Below are 25,666 nucleotides of genomic sequence, written 5' to 3'. Positions count from 1 at the left end.
CACACATACCTAACAGGGCCCTGACAAACTGTGAGACCCTACACACCCCTTACAGGGTCCTGACACACAGTGAGACCCCACGCACTCCTGACAGGGTCCTGACACACTGTGAGACCCCACACACCCCTGGCAGGGTCCTGACACACTGTGAGACCCCACACACACCTGGCAGATTCCGAACGCACTTTGAGACTAAAAACACCCCTGATGTTGTACTGACAAACTGTGAGCTCCCACACACCCCGACACACTGTGAGACCCTACACACCACTGAAAGGATCCTGACACACTGTGAGATCCCCACAAACCCCTGACAGGGTCCTGACACACTGTGAGACCCCACACACACCTGGCAGATTCCTAACGCACTTTGAGACTAAAAACACCCCTGATGTTGTACTGACAAACTGTGAGCTCCCACACACCCCGACACACTGTGAGACCCTACACACCACTGAAAGGATCCTGACACACTGTGAGATCCCCACAAACCCCTGACAGGGCCCTGACACACTGTGAGACCCCACACACACCTGACAGGCTCCTGACACACTGTGAAACCCCACACACCCCTGACAGAGTCCTGCACACTGTACAACCCCACACATACCTAACAGGGCCCTGACAAACTGTGAGACCCTACACACCCCTTACAGGGTCCTGACACACAGTGAGACCCCACGCACTCCTGACAGGGTCCTGACACACTGTGAGACCCCACACACCCCTGGCAGGGTCCTGACACACTGTGAGACCCCACACACACCTGGCAGATTCCTAACGCACTTTGAGACTAAAAACACCCCTGATGTTGTACTGACAAACTGTGAGCTCCCACACACCCCGACACACTGTGAGACCCTACACACCACTGAAAGGATCCTGACACACTGTGAGATCCCCACAAACCCCTGACAGGGCCCTGACACACTGTGAGACCCCACACACACCTGACAGGCTCCTGACACACTGTGAAACCCCACACACCCCTGACAGAGTCCTGCACACTGTACAACCCCACACATACCTAACAGGGCCCTGACAAACTGTGAGACCCTACACACCCCTTACAGGGTCCTGACACACAGTGAGACCCCACGCACTCCTGACAGGGTCCTGACACACTGTGAGACCCCACACACCCCTGGCAGGGTCCTGACACCCTGTGAGACTCAAAAAACCCCTGACAGGATCCTGACATACTGTGAGACCCCAAACATTATCTGGCAGTTTCCTTACACACTGTGAGTCCAAACACACCACTGGCAGGGTCCTAACACTGTGAGACCCCACAAACCCCTGACAGGGTCCTGACACACTGTGAGACCCAACACACACCTGGCAGATTCCTGATGCACTTTGGGACTAAAAACACCCCTGATGTTGTACTGACAAACTGTGAGCTCCCACACACCCCGACACACTGTGAGACCCTACACACCACTGAAAGGATCCTGACACACTGTGAGATCCCCACAAACCCCTGACAGGGTCCTGACACACTGTGAGACCCCACACACACCTGACAGGCTCCTGACACACTGTGAAACCCCACACACCCCTGACAGAGTCCTGCACACTGTACAACCCCACACATACCTAACAGGGCCCTGACAAACTGTGAGACCCTACACACCCCTTACAGGGTCCTGACACACAGTGAGACCCCACGCACTCCTGACAGGGTCCTGACACACTGTGAGACCCCACACACCCCTGGCAGGGTCCTGACACCCTGTGAGACTCAAAAAACCCCTGACAGGATCCTGACATACTGTGAGACCCCAAACATTATCTGGCAGTTTCCTTACACACTGTGAGTCCAAACACACCACTGGCAGGGTCCTAACACTGTGAGACCCCACAAACCCCTGACAGGGTCCTGACACACTGTGAGACCCAACACACACCTGGCAGATTCCTGATGCACTTTGGGACTAAAAACACCCCTGATGTTGTACTGACAAACTGTGAGCTCCCACACACCCCGACACACTGTGAGACCCTACACACCACTGAAAGGATCCTGACACACTGTGAGATCCCCACAAACCCCTGACAGGGTCCTGACACACTGTGAGACCCCACACACACCTGGCAGATTCCTAACGCACTTTGAGACTAAAAACACCCCTGATGTTGTACTGACAAACTGTGAGCTCCCACACACCCCGACACACTGTGAGACCCTACACACCACTGAAAGGATCCTGACACACTGTGAGATCCCCACAAACCCCTGACAGGGTCCTGACACACTGTGAGACCCCACACACACCTGGCAGATTCCTAATGCACTTTGAGACTAAAAACACCCCTGATGTTGCACTGACAAACTGTGAGCTCCCACACACCCCGACACACTGTGAGACCCTACACACCACTGAAAGGATCATGACACACTGTGAGATCCCCACAAACCCCTGACAGGGCCCTGACACACTGTGAGACCCCACACACACCTGACAGGCTCCTGACACACTGTGAAACCCCACACACCCCTGACAGAGTCCTGCACACTGTACAACCCCACACATACCTAACAGGGCCCTGACAAACTGTGAGACCCTACACACCCCTTACAGGGTCCTGACACACAGTGAGACCCCACGCACTCCTGACAGGGTCCTGACACACTGTGAGACCCCACACACCCCTGGCAGGGTCCTGACACACTGTGAGACCCCACACACACCTGGCAGATTCCGAACGCACTTTGAGACTAAAAACACCCCTGATGTTGTACTGACAAACTGTGAGCTCCCACACACCCCGACACACTGTGAGACCCTACACACCACTGAAAGGATCCTGACACACTGTGAGATCCCCACAAACCCCTGACAGGGTCCTGACACACTGTGAGACCCCACACACACCTGGCAGATTCCTAACGCACTTTGAGACTAAAAACACCCCTGATGTTGTACTGACAAACTGTGAGCTCCCACACACCCCGACACACTGTGAGACCCTACACACCACTGAAAGGATCCTGACACACTGTGAGATCCCCACAAACCCCTGACAGGGCCCTGACACACTGTGAGACCCCACACACACCTGACAGGCTCCTGACACACTGTGAAACCCCACACACCCCTGCAGAGTCCTGCACACTGTACAACCCCACACATACCTAACAGGGCCCTGACAAACTGTGAGACCCTACACACCCCTTACAGGGTCCTGACACACAGTGAGACCCCACGCACTCCTGACAGGGTCCTGACACACTGTGAGACCCCACACACCCCTGGCAGGGTCCTGACACCCTGTGAGACTCAAAAAACCCCTGACAGGATCCTGACATACTGTGAGACCCCAAACATTATCTGGCAGTTTCCTTACACACTGTGAGTCCAAACACACCACTGGCAGGGTCCTAACACTGTGAGACCCCACAAACCCCTGACAGGGTCCTGACACACTGTGAGACCCAACACACACCTGGCAGATTCCTGATGCACTTTGGGACTAAAAACACCCCTGATGTTGTACTGACAAACTGTGAGCTCCCACACACCCCGACACACTGTGAGACCCTACACACCACTGAAAGGATCCTGACACACTGTGAGATCCCCACAAACCCCTGACAGGGTCCTGACACACTGTGAGACCCCACACACACCTGGCAGATTCCTAACGCACTTTGAGACTAAAAACACCCCTGATGTTGTACTGACAAACTGTGAGCTCCCACACACCCCGACACACTGTGAGACCCTACACACCACTGAAAGGATCCTGACACACTGTGAGATCCCCACAAACCCCTGACAGGGTCCTGACACACTGTGAGACCCCACACACACCTGGCAGATTCCTAACGCACTTTGAGACTAAAAACACCCCTGATGTTGTACTGACAAACTGTGAGCTCCCACACACCCCGACACACTGTGAGACCCTACACACCACTGAAAGGATCCTGACACACCGTGAGATCCCCACAAACCCCTGACAGGGTCCTGACACACTGTGAGACCCCACACACACCTGGCAGATTCCTAACGCACTTTGAGACTAAAAACACCCCTGATGTTGTACTGACAAACTGTGAGCTCCCACACACCCCGACACACTGTGAGACCCTACACACCACTGAAAGGATCCTGACACACTGTGAGATCCCCACAAACCCCTGACAGGGTCCTGACACACTGTGAGACCCCACACACACCTGGCAGATTCCTAACGCACTTTGAGACTAAAAACACCCCTGATGTTGTACTGACAAACTGTGAGCTCCCACACACCCCGACACACTGTGAGACCCTACACACCACTGAAAGGATCCTGACACACTGTGAGATCCCCACAAACCCCTGACAGGGCCCTGACACACTGTGAGACCCCACACACACCTGACAGGCTCCTGACACACTGTGAAACCCCACACACCCCTGACAGAGTCCTGCACACTGTACAACCCCACACATACCTAACAGGGCCCTGACAAACTGTGAGACCCTACACACCCCTTACAGGGTCCTGACACACAGTGAGACCCCACGCACTCCTGACAGGGTCCTGACACACTGTGAGACCCCACACACCCCTGGCAGGGTCCTGACACCCTGTGAGACTCAAAAAACCCCTGACAGGATCCTGACATACTGTGAGACCCCAAACATTATCTGGCAGTTTCCTTACACACTGTGAGTCCAAACACACCACTGGCAGGGTCCTAACACTGTGAGACCCCACAAACCCCTGACAGGGTCCTGACACACTGTGAGACCCAACACACACCTGGCAGATTCCTGATGCACTTTGGGACTAAAAACACCCCTGATGTTGTACTGACAAACTGTGAGCTCCCACACACCCCGACACACTGTGAGACCCTACACACCACTGAAAGGATCCTGACACACTGTGAGATCCCCACAAACCCCTGACAGGGTCCTGACACACTGTGAGACCCCACACACACCTGGCAGATTCCTAACGCACTTTGAGACTAAAAACACCCCTGATGTTGTACTGACAAACTGTGAGCTCCCACACACCCCGACACACTGTGAGACCCTACACACCACTGAAAGGATCCTGACACACTGTGAGATCCCCACAAACCCCTGACAGGGTCCTGACACACTGTGAGACCCCACACACACCTGGCAGATTCCTAACGCACTTTGAGACTAAAAACACCCCTGATGTTGTACTGACAAACTGTGAGCTCCCACACACCCCGACACACTGTGAGACCCTACACACCACTGAAAGGATCCTGACACACTGTGAGATCCCCACAAACCCCTGACAGGGTCCTGACACACTGTGAGACCCCACACACACCTGGCAGATTCCTAACGCACTTTGAGACTAAAAACACCCCTGATGTTGTACTGACAAACTGTGAGCTCCCACACACCCCGACACACTGTGAGACCCTACACACCACTGAAAGGATCCTGACACACTGTGAGATCCCCACAAACCCCTGACAGGGTCCTGACACACTGTGAGACCCCACACACACCTGGCAGATTCCTAACGCACTTTGAGACTAAAAACACCCCTGATGTTGTACTGACAAACTGTGAGCTCCCACACACCCCGACACACTGTGAGACCCTACACACCACTGAAAGGATCCTGACACACTGTGAGATCCCCACAAACCCCTGACAGGGTCCTGACACACTGTGAGACCCCACACACACCTGGCAGATTCCTAACGCACTTTGAGACTAAAAACACCCCTGATGTTGTACTGACAAACTGTGAGCTCCCACACACCCCGACACACTGTGAGACCCTACACACCACTGAAAGGATCCTGACACACTGAGAACCCCACACACCCCTGACAGGGCCCTGACACACTGTGAGACCCCAAACACGCCTGACAGGCTCCTGACACACTGTGAAACCCCACACACCCCTGACAGAGTCCTGCACACTGTACAACCCCACACATACCTAACAGGGCCCTGACAAACTGTGAGACCCTACACACCCCTTACAGGGTCCTGACACACTGTGAGACCCCACACACTCCTGACAGGGCCCTGACAAACTGTGAGACCCTACACACCCCTTACAGGGTCCTGACACACTGTGAGACCCCACACACCCTTGGCAGGGTCCTGACACCCTGTGAGACTCAAAAAACCCCTGACAGGATCCTGACATACTGTGAGACCCCAAACATTATCTGGCAGTTTCCTTACACACTGTGAGTCCAAACACACCATTGGCAGGGTCCTGACACACTGTGAGACCCCACACACTCCTGACAGAGTCCTGAAAATCTGTGTGATCCCACACACCCCTGATGCACTGTGCGACCCTGCACATCCCTGACAGGGCCCTGATGCACTGTGAGATACCCACGCACACCTGACAGGGTCCTGACACACTGTGAAACCCCACACACCCCTGGCAGATTCCTGATGCACCTTGAGACTAAACACACCCCTGACGTGGCACTGACAAACTGTGAGCTCCCACACACCCTGACACAGTGTGAGACCCTACACACCACTGAAAGGATCCTGACACACTGTGAGATCCCCACACACACCAGACAGGGTCCTGAAAATCTGTGTGATCCCACACACCCCTGATGCACTGTGCGACCCTGCACATCCCTGACAGGGCCCTGATGCACTGTGAGATACCCACGCACACCTGACAGGGTCCTGACACACTGTGAAACCCCACACACCCCTGGCAGATTCCTGATGCACCTTGAGACTAAACACACCCCTGACGTGGCACTGACAAACTGTGAGCTCCCACACACCCTGACACAGTGTGAGACCCTACACACCACTGAAAGGATCCTGACAAACTGTGAGATCCCCACACACACCAGACAGGGTCCTGACACACTGTGAGATCCCCACACACCCCTGACAGGGCCCTGACACACTGTGAGACCCCAAACTCACCTGACAGGCTCCTGACACGCTGTGAAACCCCACACACCCCTGACAGGGTCCTGACAAACCGTGAGACCTTACACAGCCCTGACAGAGCCCTGCACACTGTACAACCCCACACATACCTAACAGGGCCCTGACAAACTGTGAGACCCTACACACCCCTTACAGGGTCCTGACACACAGTGAGACCCCACACACTCCTGACAGGGTCCTGACACACTGTGAGACCCCACACACCCCTGGCAGAGTCCTGAAAATCTGTGTGATCCCACACACCCCTGATGCACTGTGCGACCCTACACATCCCTGACAGGGCCCTGATGCACTGTGAGATACCCACGCACACCTGACAGGGTCCTGACACACTGTGAGATCCCCACACACCCCTGACAAAGTCTGGACACACCGTGAAGCCCCACACATCCCTGACAGGTCCTGACAGACTGTGAGTCCCTACCCACCCCATACAGGGTCCTGACACACAGTGAGACCCCACACACCCGTGACAGCGTCCTGACACACTGTGAGACCCCACACACCCCTGGCAGATTCCTGATGCACCTTGAGACATCCCTGACAGGGTCCTGACAAACTGTGAGACCCCACACACCGCTGACAGGGTCCTGACAAACTGTGAGACACCACATACCCCTGACAGAATCCTGACACAATGTGAGACCCCACACACCTCTAACAGGTTCCTGACACATTGTGAGACCCCACAGACCCCTGGCAGATTCCTGACGCACTTTGAGACTAAACACACCCCTGACTTGGTCCTGACAAACGGTGAGACCCCACACAACCCAGTTGGGCTCCTGACACATTGTGAAACCCAACACATCCCTGATAGTGTCCTGACACACTGTGAGACCCCACAGACACCTGACAGGGTCCTGACACACTGTGAGACCACAAACACCCAATACAGGGTCCTGACACACTGTGACACCCCACACACCGCTCATAGGTTCCTGACACACTGTGAGGCCCCACACACACGATAGAGAGAGGTGACACACTCTAAGACCTCCACACCCACCGGATAGGGACCTGACACATTGGCAGACGCCATACACCCCTGGCAAAATCCTGAGACAGTCTGAGAACCCCCACACCCCTGGCAGGGTCTTGACACACTGTGAGATCCCCACACACCCCTGACAAGGTACTGACACACTTTGAGACCCAACACACAACTGACAGAGTCCTGACACACTGTGAAAACCCACACGCCCCTGACTGGGTCTTGTCACACTGTGAGACCCCACACATTCCTGACAGTGTCGTGACACACTGTGAGACCCCACACGCCCCTGACAAGGTATTGACACACTTTGAGACCCAACACACAACTGACAGAGTCCTGACACACTGTGAGACCCCACACATTCCTGACAGTGTCGTGACACACTGTGAGACCCCACACACTTTTGCAGGATCCTGACACACTGAGACCCCACACACCCCTGACAGGTTCCTGACACTGTGTGACCCACACACCCCTGGCAGGGTGCTGACAATCTGTGTGAACCCACACACCCCTGATGCACTCTGAGAGCCTACACACCCCTGGCAGGGTCCTGACACACAGTGAGTCCCCACACACCCCTGACGGGTCCTGACTCAGTGTGAGACCCCCACACCCCTAGCAGGGTCCTGACACACAGTGAGTCCCCACACACCCCTGATGGGTTCTGACTCAGTGTGAGACCCCCACACCCCTGACGGGTCCTGACTCAGTGTGAGACCCCCACACCCCTGGCAGGGTCCTGACACACTGTGAGACCCCACAAACCCGTGACAGTGTCCAGACACACTGTGAAACCCCAGACACCCATGCCAGGGTCCTGACCCACTGTGAGACGCCACAAACCTCTGACGGGGTCCTGACACACTGTGAGACCCCACACATCGCTGACAGGGTCCTGACACAGTGTGAGATCCCACAAACCTCTGACGGGGTCCTGACACACTGTGAGACCCCACACGTCGCTGACAGGGTCCTGACACAGTGTGAGACCCCACACAACCCAGTTGGGGTCCTGACACATTGTGAGACCCGACACACACCTGACAGGGTCCTGACACACTGTGTGATCCACACACACCTGGCAGGATGCTGATAATCTGTGTGAACCCACACACCCCTGATGCACTCTGAGACCCTACACACCCCTGGCAGAGTCCTGACACACTCTGAGAGCCAAAACACCCCTGACAAGATCCTGACACACTGTGAGACCCCAATAACCGCTGACAGGGTCTTGACACACTGTGAGACCCCACACACCCCTGGCAGGGTCCTGACACACTGTGAGACGCCACACACACATGAGAGGGAGAGAACACACTGTAACATCCCCACACGCACCGGATAGGGTCCTGACACATTGCCAGACGCCATACACCCCTGGCAAAATGCTGAGACAGTGTGAGACCCCCCACACCCCTGGCAGGGTCTTGACACACTGTGAGATCTCCACACACCCCTGACAGGGTCCGGACACACAGTGAAACCCCACACACAACTGACAGGTTCCTGACACAATGAGACACCCTACACCCCCCTGGCAGGGTTCTGACACACTGTGAGACAACAAACACCTGACAGGGTCCTGACACACTGTGAGACCCCACACACACATGAAAGGGACATACTCTAAGACCCCCACACTCACCGGATAGGGTCCTGACACACTGTGAGACCCCACACACCCCTGACAAGATCCTGACACAGTGTGAGACACCACACACCCCTGGAAGGGTTCTGACACACTGAGAGACCCACAAACACCTGATAGGGTCCTGACACACTGTGACACCCCACACACCCCTGACAGGGTCCAGACTCACTGTCAGACCCCACAAAACATAGTTAGTGTCCTGGCATACTGTGAGACCATGACCCACTCTGAGACCCCACAAACTACTGACACGGTCTTGACACACTGTGTGACTCCACAGACTACTAACAGGATCCAGACAAACTGTGAGACCCCACACAGCTCTGACAGGGTCTTGAAACACTGTGAGACCCCAAACACCCCTGACGGAGTCCTGACACACTGAGAAACCACGCACACCGCTGACAGGGTCCTGACACACTTGCAACCCAACACATACCTAACAGGGGCCTGACAAACTGTGAGACCACACATGCCCCTGACAGGCTTCTGACACGCCGTGAAGACCCACACATCCCTGACAGGTCCTGACAGACTGTGAGTCCCTACCCACCCCATACAGGGTCCTGACACACAGTGAGACCCCACACACCCCTGGCAGGTTCCTGACGCACTTTGAGACTAAACACACCCCTGACTTGGTCCTGACAAACTGTGAGCTCCCGCACATCACGAAGCACTGCAGGACCCTACACACGACTGAAAGAGTCCTGACACTCAGTGAGACCCCACACACCCCTGACAGGGTCCTGACACAGTGTGAGAACCCACACCCCTGGCAGGGTCCTGACACACTGTGAGACCCCACAAACCCGTGACAGTGTCCTGACACACTGTGAAACCCCAGACACCCATGACAGGGTCCTGATCCACCGTGAGACCCCACAAACCTCTGACGGCATACTGACAAACTGTGAGGCCCCACACATCGCTGACAGTGTCCTGACACAGTGTGAGATCCCACACACCCCGACAGGTTCCTGACACAATGTGAGACCAAAGACATCCCTGACAGGGTCCTGACAAACTGTGAGACCCCACACAGCCCAGTTGTGGTCCTGACAAATTGTGAGACCCGACACATCCCTGACAGTGTCCTGACACGTTGTGGGACCCCACAGACACCTGACAGGGTCCTGAGACACTGTGACACCCCACACACCCCTCACAGTTTCCTGACACACTGTGAGGCCCCACACTCACATGAGAGGGAGAGAACACACTCTTAAGACCCCCACACGCACCGGATAGGGTCCTGACACATTGCCAGATGCCATACACCCCTGACAAAATGCAGAGACTGTGTGAGACCCCCCCCCCCACACCCCTTGCAGGGTCTTGACACACTGTGAGACCCCACACACACCTGCAGGATCCTGACACACTGTGAGACCCCACACACCCCTGGCAGGGTCCTGACGCACTGCGAGACCCCACACACCCCTGACAGGTTCCTGACACACTGTGAAACCCCACACACCCCTGACAGGGTCCTGACACACTGTGAGACGCCACACACCGCTGACAGGATCCTGACACACTGTGAGACCCCACGCACCCCTGACAGGGTCCTCACACACTGTCAGACCCCACACACCCCGGACAGAGTCCTGACACAGTGTGAGACACCCCACACACCCATGGAGGGATCCTGAAATACTGAGATACCCCACAAACATCTGACAGGGTCCTGACACACTGTGAGACCCCACACACACCTGTCAAGATCCTGACACAGTGTGAGACCCCAGTCACCCCTGACAGTTTCCTGACCCACTAGGAGATCCCACACACCCATGAGACGGAGAGGACACACTCTAAGATCCCCACAGGCACCTGATAGGGTCCTGACACATTGCACATTCCCAGACGCTATACACCCCTGGCAAAATGCTGAGACAGTGTGAGACCCCCCACACCCCTGGCAGGGTCTTGACACACTGTGAGATCCCCACACACCCCTGACAGGGTCCTAACACACTGAGATCCCCACACACCCCTGACAGGTTCCTAACACACTATGAGACCCCACACACCCCTGACGGGTCTTGACACACTCTGTGACCCACACACCCCTGGCAGGGTCCTGACTCACTGTCAGACCCCACAGAACCTATTTAGCGTCCTGACATACTGTGAGACCCCACAAGCCACTGACACAGTCCTGACACACTGTGAGACCCACACACCCCTGACAGGATTCTGACACACTGTGAGACCACACACACCCCTGACAGGCTCCTTACAAATCGTAAGACACCGCACACACGAGATGAAGAGGACACACTCTAAAACCCCCACACGCACCGGATAGGGTCCTGACACATTGCGAGATGCCACACACCCCTGACAAAATCCTGAGACAGTATGAGACCCCACACACCCCTGACAGGGTCCTGACTCCCTGTCAGACCCCGCACACAACTGACAGGGTCCTGACACAGTGTGAGACCCCCACACACCTCTGGCAGGGTCCTGACACAGTGTGACACCCCACACACCTCTGGCAGGGTCCTGACCCACTGAGAGACCCCAAACACCCTTGACGAGATCTGACTCACTGTCAGACCCCACGGAACGTAGTTAGGGTCCTGACCTACTGTGAGACCTCATACACCCCTGACAGGGTCCTGACACACTGTGAGACCCCACACAACCATGGCAGGATCGTGACACGCTGTGAGACCCCACACTAACCTGACTGTTCCCTGACACACTGTGAAACCCCACACAACGCAGCTGTGGTGCTGACACATTGTGAGACCCCACACAGGTTCCTGACACATTGTGAGACACGCTCCCACCCCCGCCACAACAGGGTCCTGACACACTGTGAGACCCCACACACACATGAAAGAGACACACTCTAAGACTCCCACACTCACCGGATAGGGTCCTGACACATTGTGACACCCCACACCCCCCGGCAGGGTTCTGACACACTGTGAGACCCGACACACACCTGACAGGGTCCTGACACACTGTGAGACCCCACACACACCTGACAGGGTCCTGACACACTGTGAGACCCCAAACACGCCTGACAGGCTCCTGACACACTGTGAAACCCCACACACCCCTGACAGAGTCCTGCACACTGTACAACCCCACACATACCTAACAGGGCCCTGACAAACTGTGAGACCCTACACACCCCTTACAGGGTCCTGACACACTGTGAGACCCCACACACTCCTGACAGGGCCCTGACAAACTGTGAGACCCTACACACCCCTTACAGGGTCCTGACACACTGTGAGACCCCACACACCCCTGGCAGGGTCCTGACACCCTGTGAGACTCAAAAAACCCCTGACAGGATCCTGACATACTGTGAGACCCCAAACATTATCTGGCAGTTTCCTTACACACTGTGAGTCCAAACACACCATTGGCAGGGTCCTGACACACTGTGAGACCCCACACACTCCTGACAGAGTCCTGAAAATCTGTGTGATCCCACACACCCCTGATGCACTGTGCGACCCTGCACATCCCTGACAGGGCGCTGATGCACTGTGAGATACCCACGCACACCTGACAGGGTCCTGACACACTGTGAAACCCCACACACCCCTGGCAGATTCCTGATGCACCTTGAGACTAAACACACCCCTGACGTGGCACTGACAAACTGTGAGCTCCCACACACCCTGACACAGTGTGAGACCCTACACACCACTGAAAGGATCCTGACACACTGTGAGATCCCCACACACACCAGACAGGGTCCTGAAAATCTGTGTGATCCCACACACCCCTGATGCACTGTGCGACCCTGCACATCCCTGACAGGGCCCTGATGCACTGTGAGATACCCACGCACACCTGACAGGGTCCTGACACACTGTGAAACCCCACACACCCCTGGCAGATTCCTGATGCACCTTGAGACTAAACACACCCCTGACGTGGCACTGACAAACTGTGAGCTCCCACACACCCTGACACAGTGTGAGACCCTACACACCACTGAAAGGATCCTGACAAACTGTGAGATCCCCACACACACCAGACAGGGTCCTGACACACTGTGAGATCCCCACACACCCCTGACAGGGCCCTGACACACTGTGAGACCCCAAACTCACCTGACAGGCTCCTGACACGCTGTGAAACCCCACACACCCCTGACAGGGTCCTGACAAACCGTGAGACCTTACACAGCCCTGACAGAGCCCTGCACACTGTACAACCCCACACATACCTAACAGGGCCCTGACAAACTGTGAGACCCTACACACCCCTTACAGGGTCCTGACACACAGTGAGACCCCACACACTCCTGACAGGGTCCTGACACACTGTGAGACCCCACACACCCCTGGCAGAGTCCTGAAAATCTGTGTGATCCCACACACCCCTGATGCACTGTGCGACCCTACACATCCCTGACAGGGCCCTGATGCACTGTGAGATACCCACGCACACCTGACAGGGTCCTGACACACTGTGAGATCCCCACACACCCCTGACAAAGTCTGGACACACCGTGAAGCCCCACACATCCCTGACAGGTCCTGACAGACTGTGAGTCCCTACCCACCCCATACAGGGTCCTGACACACAGTGAGACCCCACACACCCGTGACAGCGTCCTGACACACTGTGAGACCCCACACACCCCTGGCAGATTCCTGATGCACCTTGAGACATCCCTGACAGGGTCCTGACAAACTGTGAGACCCCACACACCGCTGACAGGGTCCTGACAAACTGTGAGACACCACATACCCCTGACAGAATCCTGACACAATGTGAGACCCCACACACCTCTAACAGGTTCCTGACACATTGTGAGACCCCACAGACCCCTGGCAGATTCCTGACGCACTTTGAGACTAAACACACCCCTGACTTGGTCCTGACAAACGGTGAGACCCCACACAACCCAGTTGGGCTCCTGACACATTGTGAAACCCAACACATCCCTGATAGTGTCCTGACACACTGTGAGACCCCACAGACACCTGACAGGGTCCTGACACACTGTGAGACCACAAACACCCAATACAGGGTCCTGACACACTGTGACACCCCACACACCGCTCATAGGTTCCTGACACACTGTGAGGCCCCACACACACGATAGAGAGAGGTGACACACTCTAAGACCTCCACACCCACCGGATAGGGACCTGACACATTGGCAGACGCCATACACCCCTGGCAAAATCCTGAGACAGTCTGAGAACCCCCACACCCCTGGCAGGGTCTTGACACACTGTGAGATCCCCACACACCCCTGACAAGGTACTGACACACTTTGAGACCCAACACACAACTGACAGAGTCCTGACACACTGTGAAAACCCACACGCCCCTGACTGGGTCTTGTCACACTGTGAGACCCCACACATTCCTGACAGTGTCGTGACACACTGTGAGACCCCACACGCCCCTGACAAGGTATTGACACACTTTGAGACCCAACACACAACTGACAGAGTCCTGACACACTGTGAGACCCCACACACTTTTGCAGGATCCTGACACACTGAGACCCCACACACCCCTGACAGGTTCCTGACACTGTGTGACCCACACACCCCTGGCAGGGTGCTGACAATCTGTGTGAACCCACACACCCCTGATGCACTCTGAGAGCCTACACACCCCTGGCAGGGTCCTGACACACAGTGAGTCCCCACACACCCCTGACGGGTCCTGACTCAGTGTGAGACCCCCACACCCCTAGCAGGGTCCTGACACACAGTGAGTCCCCACACACCCCTGATGGGTTCTGACTCAGTGTGAGACCCCCACACCCCTGACGGGTCCTGACTCAGTGTGAGACCCCCACACCCCTGGCAGGGTCCTGACACACTGTGAGACCCCACAAACCCGTGACAGTGTCCAGACACACTGTGAAACCCCAGACACCCATGCCAGGGTCCTGACCCACTGTGAGACGCCACAAACCTCTGACGGGGTCCTGACACACTGTGAGACCCCACACATCGCTGACAGGGTCCTGACACAGTGTGAGATCCCACAAACCTCTGACGGGGTCCTGACACACTGTGAGACCCCACACGTCGCTGACAGGGTCCTGACACAGTGTGAGACCCCACACAACCCAGTTGGGGTCCTGACACATTGTGAGACCCGACACACACCTGACAGGGTCCTGACACACTGTGTGATCCACACACACCTGGCAGGATGCTGATAATCTGTGTGAACCCACACACCCCTGATGCACTCTGAGACCCTACACACCCCTGGCAGAGTCCTGACACACTCTGAGAGCCAAAACACCCCTGACAAGATCCTGACACACTGTGAGACCCCAATAACCGCTGACAGGGTCTTGACACACTGTGAGACCCCACACACCCCTGGCAGGGTCCTGACACACTGTGAGACGCCACACACACATGAGAGGGAGAGAACACACTGTAACATCCCCACACGCACCGGATAGGGTCCTGACACATTGCCAGACGCCATACACCCCTGGCAAAATGCTGAGACAGTGTGAGACCCCCCACACCCCTGGCAGGGTCTTGACACACTGTGAGATCTCCACACACCCCTGACAGGGTCCGGACACACAGTGAAACCCCACACACAACTGACAGGTTCCTGACACAATGAGACACCCTACACCCCCCTGGCAGGGTTCTGACACACTGTGAGACAACAAACACCTGACAGGGTCCTGACACACTGTGAGACCCCACACACACATGAAAGGGACATACTCTAAGACCCCCACACTCACCGGATAGGGTCCTGACACACTGTGAGACCCCACACACCCCTGACAAGATCCTGACACAGTGTGAGACACCACACACCCCTGGAAGGGTTCTGACACACTGAGAGACCCACAAACACCTGATAGGGTCCTGACACACTGTGACACCCCACACACCCCTGACAGGGTCCAGACTCACTGTCAGACCCCACAAAACATAGTTAGTGTCCTGGCATACTGTGAGACCATGACCCACTCTGAGACCCCACAAACTACTGACACGGTCTTGACACACTGTGTGACTCCACAGACTACTAACAGGATCCAGACAAACTGTGAGACCCCACACAGCTCTGACAGGGTCTTGAAACACTGTGAGACCCCAAACACCCCTGACGGAGTCCTGACACACTGAGAAACCACGCACACCGCTGACAGGGTCCTGACACACTTGCAACCCAACACATACCTAACAGGGGCCTGACAAACTGTGAGACCCCACACACCCCTGACAGGTTCCTGACACACTGTGAAACCCCACACACCCCTGACAGGGTCCTGACACACTGTGAGACGCCACACACCGCTGACAGGATCCTGACACACTGTGAGACCCCACGCACCCCTGACAGGGTCCTCACACACTGTCAGACCCCACACACCCCGGACAGAGTCCTGACACAGTGTGAGACACCCCACACACCCATGGAGGGATCCTGAAATACTGAGATACCCCACAAACATCTGACAGGGTCCTGACACACTGTGAGACCCCACACACACCTGTCAAGATCCTGACACAGTGTGAGACCCCAGTCACCCCTGACAGTTTCCTGACCCACTAGGAGATCCCACACACCCATGAGACGGAGAGGACACACTCTAAGATCCCCACAGGCACCTGATAGGGTCCTGACACATTGCACATTCCCAGACGCTATACACCCCTGGCAAAATGCTGAGACAGTGTGAGACCCCCCACACCCCTGGCAGGGTCTTGACACACTGTGAGATCCCCACACACCCCTGACAGGGTCCTAACACACTGAGATCCCCACACACCCCTGACAGGTTCCTAACACACTATGAGACCCCACACACCCCTGACGGGTCTTGACACACTCTGTGACCCACACACCCCTGGCAGGGTCCTGACTCACTGTCAGACCCCACAGAACCTATTTAGCGTCCTGACATACTGTGAGACCCCACAAGCCACTGACACAGTCCTGACACACTGTGAGACCCACACACCCCTGACAGGATTCTGACACACTGTGAGACCACACACACCCCTGACAGGCTCCTTACAAATCGTAAGACACCGCACACACGAGATGAAGAGGACACACTCTAAAACCCCCACACGCACCGGATAGGGTCCTGACACATTGCGAGATGCCACACACCCCTGACAAAATCCTGAGACAGTATGAGACCCCACACACACCTGACAGGGTCCTGACTCCCTGTCAGACCCCGCACACAACTGACAGGGTCCTGACACTGTGTGAGACCCCACACACCTCTGGCAGGGTCCTGACACAGTGTGACACCCCACACACCTCTGGCAGGGTCCTGACCCACTGAGAGACCCCAAACACCCTTGACGAGATCTGACTCACTGTCAGACCCCACGGAACGTAGTTAGGGTCCTGACCTACTGTGAGACCTCATACACCCCTGACAGGGTCCTGACACACTGTGAGACCCCACACAACCATGGCAGGATCGTGACACGCTGTGAGACCCCACACTAACCTGACTGTTCCCTGACACACTGTGAAACCCCACACAACGCAGCTGTGGTGCTGACACATTGTGAGACCCCACACAGGTTCCTGACACATTGTGAGACACGCTCCCACCCCCGCCACAACAGGGTCCTGACACACTGTGAGACCCCACACACACATGAAAGAGACACACTCTAAGACTCCCACACTCACCGGATAGGGTCCTGACACATTGTGACACCCCACACCCCCCGGCAGGGTTCTGACACACTGTGAGACCCGACACACACCTGACAGGGTCCTGACACACTGTGAGACCCCACACACACCTGACAGGGTCCTGACACACTGTGAGACCCCAAACACGCCTGACAGGCTCCTGACACACTGTGAAACCCCACACACCCCTGACAGAGTCCTGCACACTGTACAACCCCACACATACCTAACAGGGCCCTGACAAACTGTGAGACCCTACACACCCCTTACAGGGTCCTGACACACTGTGAGACCCCACACACTCCTGACAGGGCCCTGACAAACTGTGAGACCCTACACACCCCTTACAGGGTCCTGACACACTGTGAGACCCCACACACCCCTGGCAGGGTCCTGACACCCTGTGAGACTCAAAAAACCCCTGACAGGATCCTGACATACTGTGAGACCCCAAACATTATCTGGCAGTTTCCTTACACACTGTGAGTCCAAACACACCATTGGCAGGGTCCTGACACACTGTGAGACCCCACACACTCCTGACAGAGTCCTGAAAATCTGTGTGATCCCACACACCCCTGATGCACTGTGCGACCCTGCACATCCCTGACAGGGCGCTGATGCACTGTGAGATACCCACGCACACCTGACAGGGTCCTGACACACTGTGAAACCCCACACACCCCTGGCAGATTCCTGATGCACCTTGAGACTAAACACACCCCTGACGTGGCACTGACAAACTGTGAGCTCCCACACACCCTGACACAGTGTGAGACCCTACACACCACTGAAAGGATCCTGACACACTGTGAGATCCCCACACACACCAGACAGGGTCCTGAAAATCTGTGTGATCCCACACACCCCTGATGCACTGTGCGACCCTGCACATCCCTGACAGGGCCCTGATGCACTGTGAGATACCCACGCACACCTGACAGGGTCCTGACACACTGTGAAACCCCACACACCCCTGGCAGATTCCTGATGCACCTTGAGACTAAACACACCCCTGACGTGGCACTGACAAACTGTGAGCTCCCACACACCCTGACACAGTGTGAGACCCTACACACCACTGAAAGGATCCTGACAAACTGTGAGATCCCCACACACACCAGACAGGGTCCTGACACACTGTGAGATCCCCACACACCCCTGACAGGGCCCTGACACACTGTGAGACCCCAAACTCACCTGACAGGCTCCTGACACGCTGTGAAACCCCACACACCCCTGACAGGGTCCTGACAAACCGTGAGACCTTACACAGCCCTGACAGAGCCCTGCACACTGTACAACCCCACACATACCTAACAGGGCCCTGACAAACTGTGAGACCCTACACACCCCTTACAGGGTCCTGACACACAGTGAGACCCCACACACTCCTGACAGGGTCCTGACACACTGTGAGACCCCACACACCCCTGGCAGAGTCCTGAAAATCTGTGTGATCCCACACACCCCTGATGCACTGTGCGACCCTACACATCCCTGACAGGGCCCTGATGCACTGTGAGATACCCACGCACACCTGACAGGGTCCTGACACACTGTGAGATCCCCACACACCCCTGACAAAGTCTGGACACACCGTGAAGCCCCACACATCCCTGACAGGTCCTGACAGACTGTGAGTCCCTACCCACCCCATACAGGGTCCTGACACACAGTGAGACCCCACACACCCGTGACAGCGTCCTGACACACTGTGAGACCCCACACACCCCTGGCAGATTCCTGATGCACCTTGAGACATCCCTGACAGGGTCCTGACAAACTGTGAGACCCCACACACCGCTGACAGGGTCCTGACAAACTGTGAGACACCACATACCCCTGACAGAATCCTGACACAATGTGAGACCCCACACACCTCTAACAGGTTCCTGACACATTGTGAGACCCCACAGACCCCTGGCAGATTCCTGACGCACTTTGAGACTAAACACACCCCTGACTTGGTCCTGACAAACGGTGAGACCCCACACAACCCAGTTGGGCTCCTGACACATTGTGAAACCCAACACATCCCTGATAGTGTCCTGACACACTGTGAGACCCCACAGACACCTGACAGGGTCCTGACACACTGTGAGACCACAAACACCCAATACAGGGTCCTGACACACTGTGACACCCCACACACCGCTCATAGGTTCCTGACACACTGTGAGGCCCCACACACACGATAGAGAGAGGTGACACACTCTAAGACCTCCACACCCACCGGATAGGGACCTGACACATTGGCAGACGCCATACACCCCTGGCAAAATCCTGAGACAGTCTGAGAACCCCCACACCCCTGGCAGGGTCTTGACACACTGTGAGATCCCCACACACCCCTGACAAGGTACTGACACACTTTGAGACCCAACACACAACTGACAGAGTCCTGACACACTGTGAAAACCCACACGCCCCTGACTGGGTCTTGTCACACTGTGAGACCCCACACATTCCTGACAGTGTCGTGACACACTGTGAGACCCCACACGCCCCTGACAAGGTATTGACACACTTTGAGACCCAACACACAACTGACAGAGTCCTGACACACTGTGAGACCCCACACACTTTTGCAGGATCCTGACACACTGAGACCCCACACACCCCTGACAGGTTCCTGACACTGTGTGACCCACACACCCCTGGCAGGGTGCTGACAATCTGTGTGAACCCACACACCCCTGATGCACTCTGAGAGCCTACACACCCCTGGCAGGGTCCTGACACACAGTGAGTCCCCACACACCCCTGACGGGTCCTGACTCAGTGTGAGACCCCCACACCCCTAGCAGGGTCCTGACACACAGTGAGTCCCCACACACCCCTGATGGGTTCTGACTCAGTGTGAGACCCCCACACCCCTGACGGGTCCTGACTCAGTGTGAGACCCCCACACCCCTGGCAGGGTCCTGACACACTGTGAGACCCCACAAACCCGTGACAGTGTCCAGACACACTGTGAAACCCCAGACACCCATGCCAGGGTCCTGACCCACTGTGAGACGCCACAAACCTCTGACGGGGTCCTGACACACTGTGAGACCCCACACATCGCTGACAGGGTCCTGACACAGTGTGAGATCCCACAAACCTCTGACGGGGTCCTGACACACTGTGAGACCCCACACGTCGCTGACAGGGTCCTGACACAGTGTGAGACCCCACACAACCCAGTTGGGGTCCTGACACATTGTGAGACCCGACACACACCTGACAGGGTCCTGACACACTGTGTGATCCACACACACCTGGCAGGATGCTGATAATCTGTGTGAACCCACACACCCCTGATGCACTCTGAGACCCTACACACCCCTGGCAGAGTCCTGACACACTCTGAGAGCCAAAACACCCCTGACAAGATCCTGACACACTGTGAGACCCCAATAACCGCTGACAGGGTCTTGACACACTGTGAGACCCCACACACCCCTGGCAGGGTCCTGACACACTGTGAGACGCCACACACACATGAGAGGGAGAGAACACACTGTAACATCCCCACACGCACCGGATAGGGTCCTGACACATTGCCAGACGCCATACACCCCTGGCAAAATGCTGAGACAGTGTGAGACCCCCCACACCCCTGGCAGGGTCTTGACACACTGTGAGATCTCCACACACCCCTGACAGGGTCCTGACACACAGTGAGACCCCACACACTCCTGACAGGGTCCTGACACACTGTGAGACCCCACACACCCCTGGCAGAGTCCTGAAAATCTGTGTGATCCCACACACCCCTGATGCACTGTGCGACCCTACACATCCCTGACAGGGCCCTGATGCACTGTGAGATACCCACGCACACCTGACAGGGTCCTGACACACTGTGAGATCCCCACACACCCCTGACAAAGTCTGGACACACCGTGAAGCCCCACACATCCCTGACAGGTCCTGACAGACTGTGAGTCCCTACCCACCCCATACAGGGTCCTGACACACAGTGAGACCCCACACACCCGTGACAGCGTCCTGACACACTGTGAGACCCCACACACCCCTGGCAGATTCCTGATGCACCTTGAGACATCCCTGACAGGGTCCTGACAAACTGTGAGACCCCACACACCGCTGACAGGGTCCTGACAAACTGTGAGACACCACATACCCCTGACAGAATCCTGACACAATGTGAGACCCCACACACCTCTAACAGGTTCCTGACACATTGTGAGACCCCACAGACCCCTGGCAGATTCCTGACGCACTTTGAGACTAAACACACCCCTGACTTGGTCCTGACAAACGGTGAGACCCCACACAACCCAGTTGGGCTCCTGACACATTGTGAAACCCAACACATCCCTGATAGTGTCCTGACACACTGTGAGACCCCACAGACACCTGACAGGGTCCTGACACACTGTGAGACCACAAACACCCAATACAGGGTCCTGACACACTGTGACACCCCACACACCGCTCATAGGTTCCTGACACACTGTGAGGCCCCACACACACGATAGAGAGAGGTGACACACTCTAAGACCTCCACACCCACCGGATAGGGACCTGACACATTGGCAGACGCCATACACCCCTGGCAAAATCCTGAGACAGTCTGAGAACCCCCACACCCCTGGCAGGGTCTTGACACACTGTGAGATCCCCACACACCCCTGACAAGGTACTGACACACTTTGAGACCCAACACACAACTGACAGAGTCCTGACACACTGTGAAAACCCACACGCCCCTGACTGGGTCTTGTCACACTGTGAGACCCCACACATTCCTGACAGTGTCGTGACACACTGTGAGACCCCACACGCCCCTGACAAGGTATTGACACACTTTGAGACCCAACACACAACTGACAGAGTCCTGACACACTGTGAGACCCCACACATTCCTGACAGTGTCGTGACACACTGTGAGACCCCACACACTTTTGCAGGATCCTGACACACTGAGACCCCACACACCCCTGACAGGTTCCTGACACTGTGTGACCCACACACCCCTGGCAGGGTGCTGACAATCTGTGTGAACCCACACACCCCTGATGCACTCTGAGAGCCTACACACCCCTGGCAGGGTCCTGACACACAGTGAGTCCCCACACACCCCTGACGGGTCCTGACTCAGTGTGAGACCCCCACACCCCTAGCAGGGTCCTGACACACAGTGAGTCCCCACACACCCCTGATGGGTTCTGACTCAGTGTGAGACCCCCACACCCCTGACGGGTCCTGACTCAGTGTGAGACCCCCACACCCCTGGCAGGGTCCTGACACACTGTGAGACCCCACAAACCCGTGACAGTGTCCAGACACACTGTGAAACCCCAGACACCCATGCCAGGGTCCTGACCCACTGTGAGACGCCACAAACCTCTGACGGGGTCCTGACACACTGTGAGACCCCACACATCGCTGACAGGGTCCTGACACAGTGTGAGATCCCACAAACCTCTGACGGGGTCCTGACACACTGTGAGACCCCACACGTCGCTGACAGGGTCCTGACACAGTGTGAGACCCCACACAACCCAGTTGGGGTCCTGACACATTGTGAGACCCGACACACACCTGACAGGGTCCTGACACACTGTGTGATCCACACACACCTGGCAGGATGCTGATAATCTGTGTGAACCCACACACCCCTGATGCACTCTGAGACCCTACACACCCCTGGCAGAGTCCTGACACACTCTGAGAGCCAAAACACCCCTGACAAGATCCTGACACACTGTGAGACCCCAATAACCGCTGACAGGGTCTTGACACACTGTGAGACCCCACACACCCCTGGCAGGGTCCTGACACACTGTGAGACGCCACACACACATGAGAGGGAGAGAACACACTGTAACATCCCCACACGCACCGGATAGGGTCCTGACACATTGCCAGACGCCATACACCCCTGGCAAAATGCTGAGACAGTGTGAGACCCCCCACACCCCTGGCAGGGTCTTGACACACTGTGAGATCTCCACACACCCCTGACAGGGTCCGGACACACAGTGAAACCCCACACACAACTGACAGGTTCCTGACACAATGAGACACCCTACACCCCCCTGGCAGGGTTCTGACACACTGTGAGACAACAAACACCTGACAGGGTCCTGACACACTGTGAGACCCCACACACACATGAAAGGGACATACTCTAAGACCCCCACACTCACCGGATAGGGTCCTGACACACTGTGAGACCCCACACACCCCTGACAAGATCCTGACACAGTGTGAGACACCACACACCCCTGGAAGGGTTCTGACACACTGAGAGACCCACAAACACCTGATAGGGTCCTGACACACTGTGACACCCCACACACCCCTGACAGGGTCCAGACTCACTGTCAGACCCCACAAAACATAGTTAGTGTCCTGGCATACTGTGAGACCATGACCCACTCTGAGACCCCACAAACTACTGACACGGTCTTGACACACTGTGTGACTCCACAGACTACTAACAGGATCCAGACAAACTGTGAGACCCCACACAGCTCTGACAGGGTCTTGAAACACTGTGAGACCCCAAACACCCCTGACGGAGTCCTGACACACTGAGAAACCACGCACACCGCTGACAGGGTCCTGACACACTTGCAACCCAACACATACCTAACAGGGGCCTGACAAACTGTGAGACCACACATGCCCCTGACAGGCTTCTGACACGCCGTGAAGACCCACACATCCCTGACAGGTCCTGACAGACTGTGAGTCCCTACCCACCCCATACAGGGTCCTGACACACAGTGAGACCCCACACACCCCTGGCAGGTTCCTGACGCACTTTGAGACTAAACACACCCCTGACTTGGTCCTGACAAACTGTGAGCTCCCGCACATCACGAAGCACTGCAGGACCCTACACACGACTGAAAGAGTCCTGACACTCAGTGAGACCCCACACACCCCTGACAGGGTCCTGACACAGTGTGAGAACCCACACCCCTGGCAGGGTCCTGACACACTGTGAGACCCCACAAACCCGTGACAGTGTCCTGACACACTGTGAAACCCCAGACACCCATGACAGGGTCCTGATCCACCGTGAGACCCCACAAACCTCTGACGGCATACTGACAAACTGTGAGGCCCCACACATCGCTGACAGTGTCCTGACACAGTGTGAGATCCCACACACCCCGACAGGTTCCTGACACAATGTGAGACCAAAGACATCCCTGACAGGGTCCTGACAAACTGTGAGACCCCACACAGCCCAGTTGTGGTCCTGACAAATTGTGAGACCCGACACATCCCTGACAGTGTCCTGACACGTTGTGGGACCCCACAGACACCTGACAGGGTCCTGAGACACTGTGACACCCCACACACCCCTCACAGTTTCCTGACACACTGTGAGGCCCCACACTCACATGAGAGGGAGAGAACACACTCTTAAGACCCCCACACGCA

The 25,666-nt window shown here is 56.1% G+C and overlaps 1 protein-coding gene and 1 pseudogene across 1 annotated transcript in view; one reads left to right on the top strand and one right to left on the bottom strand.

Annotated features, from left to right (window-relative positions):
• Positions 1-25,666, top strand: part of LOC140208253 (NACHT, LRR and PYD domains-containing protein 3-like) — a 228,195-nt gene that overhangs the window by 14,176 nt on the left and 188,353 nt on the right.
• On the bottom strand, positions 13,974-16,045 carry LOC140207369 (uncharacterized; annotated as a pseudogene).

This window comes from Mobula birostris, chromosome 13 (assembly GCF_030028105.1).
Source record: "Mobula birostris isolate sMobBir1 chromosome 13, sMobBir1.hap1, whole genome shotgun sequence".
NCBI lineage: Eukaryota > Metazoa > Chordata > Chondrichthyes > Myliobatiformes > Myliobatidae > Mobula > Mobula birostris.
Note: the sequence above shows the minus strand (reverse complement) of the source record. Positions and strands in the feature narration are given on the sequence as shown.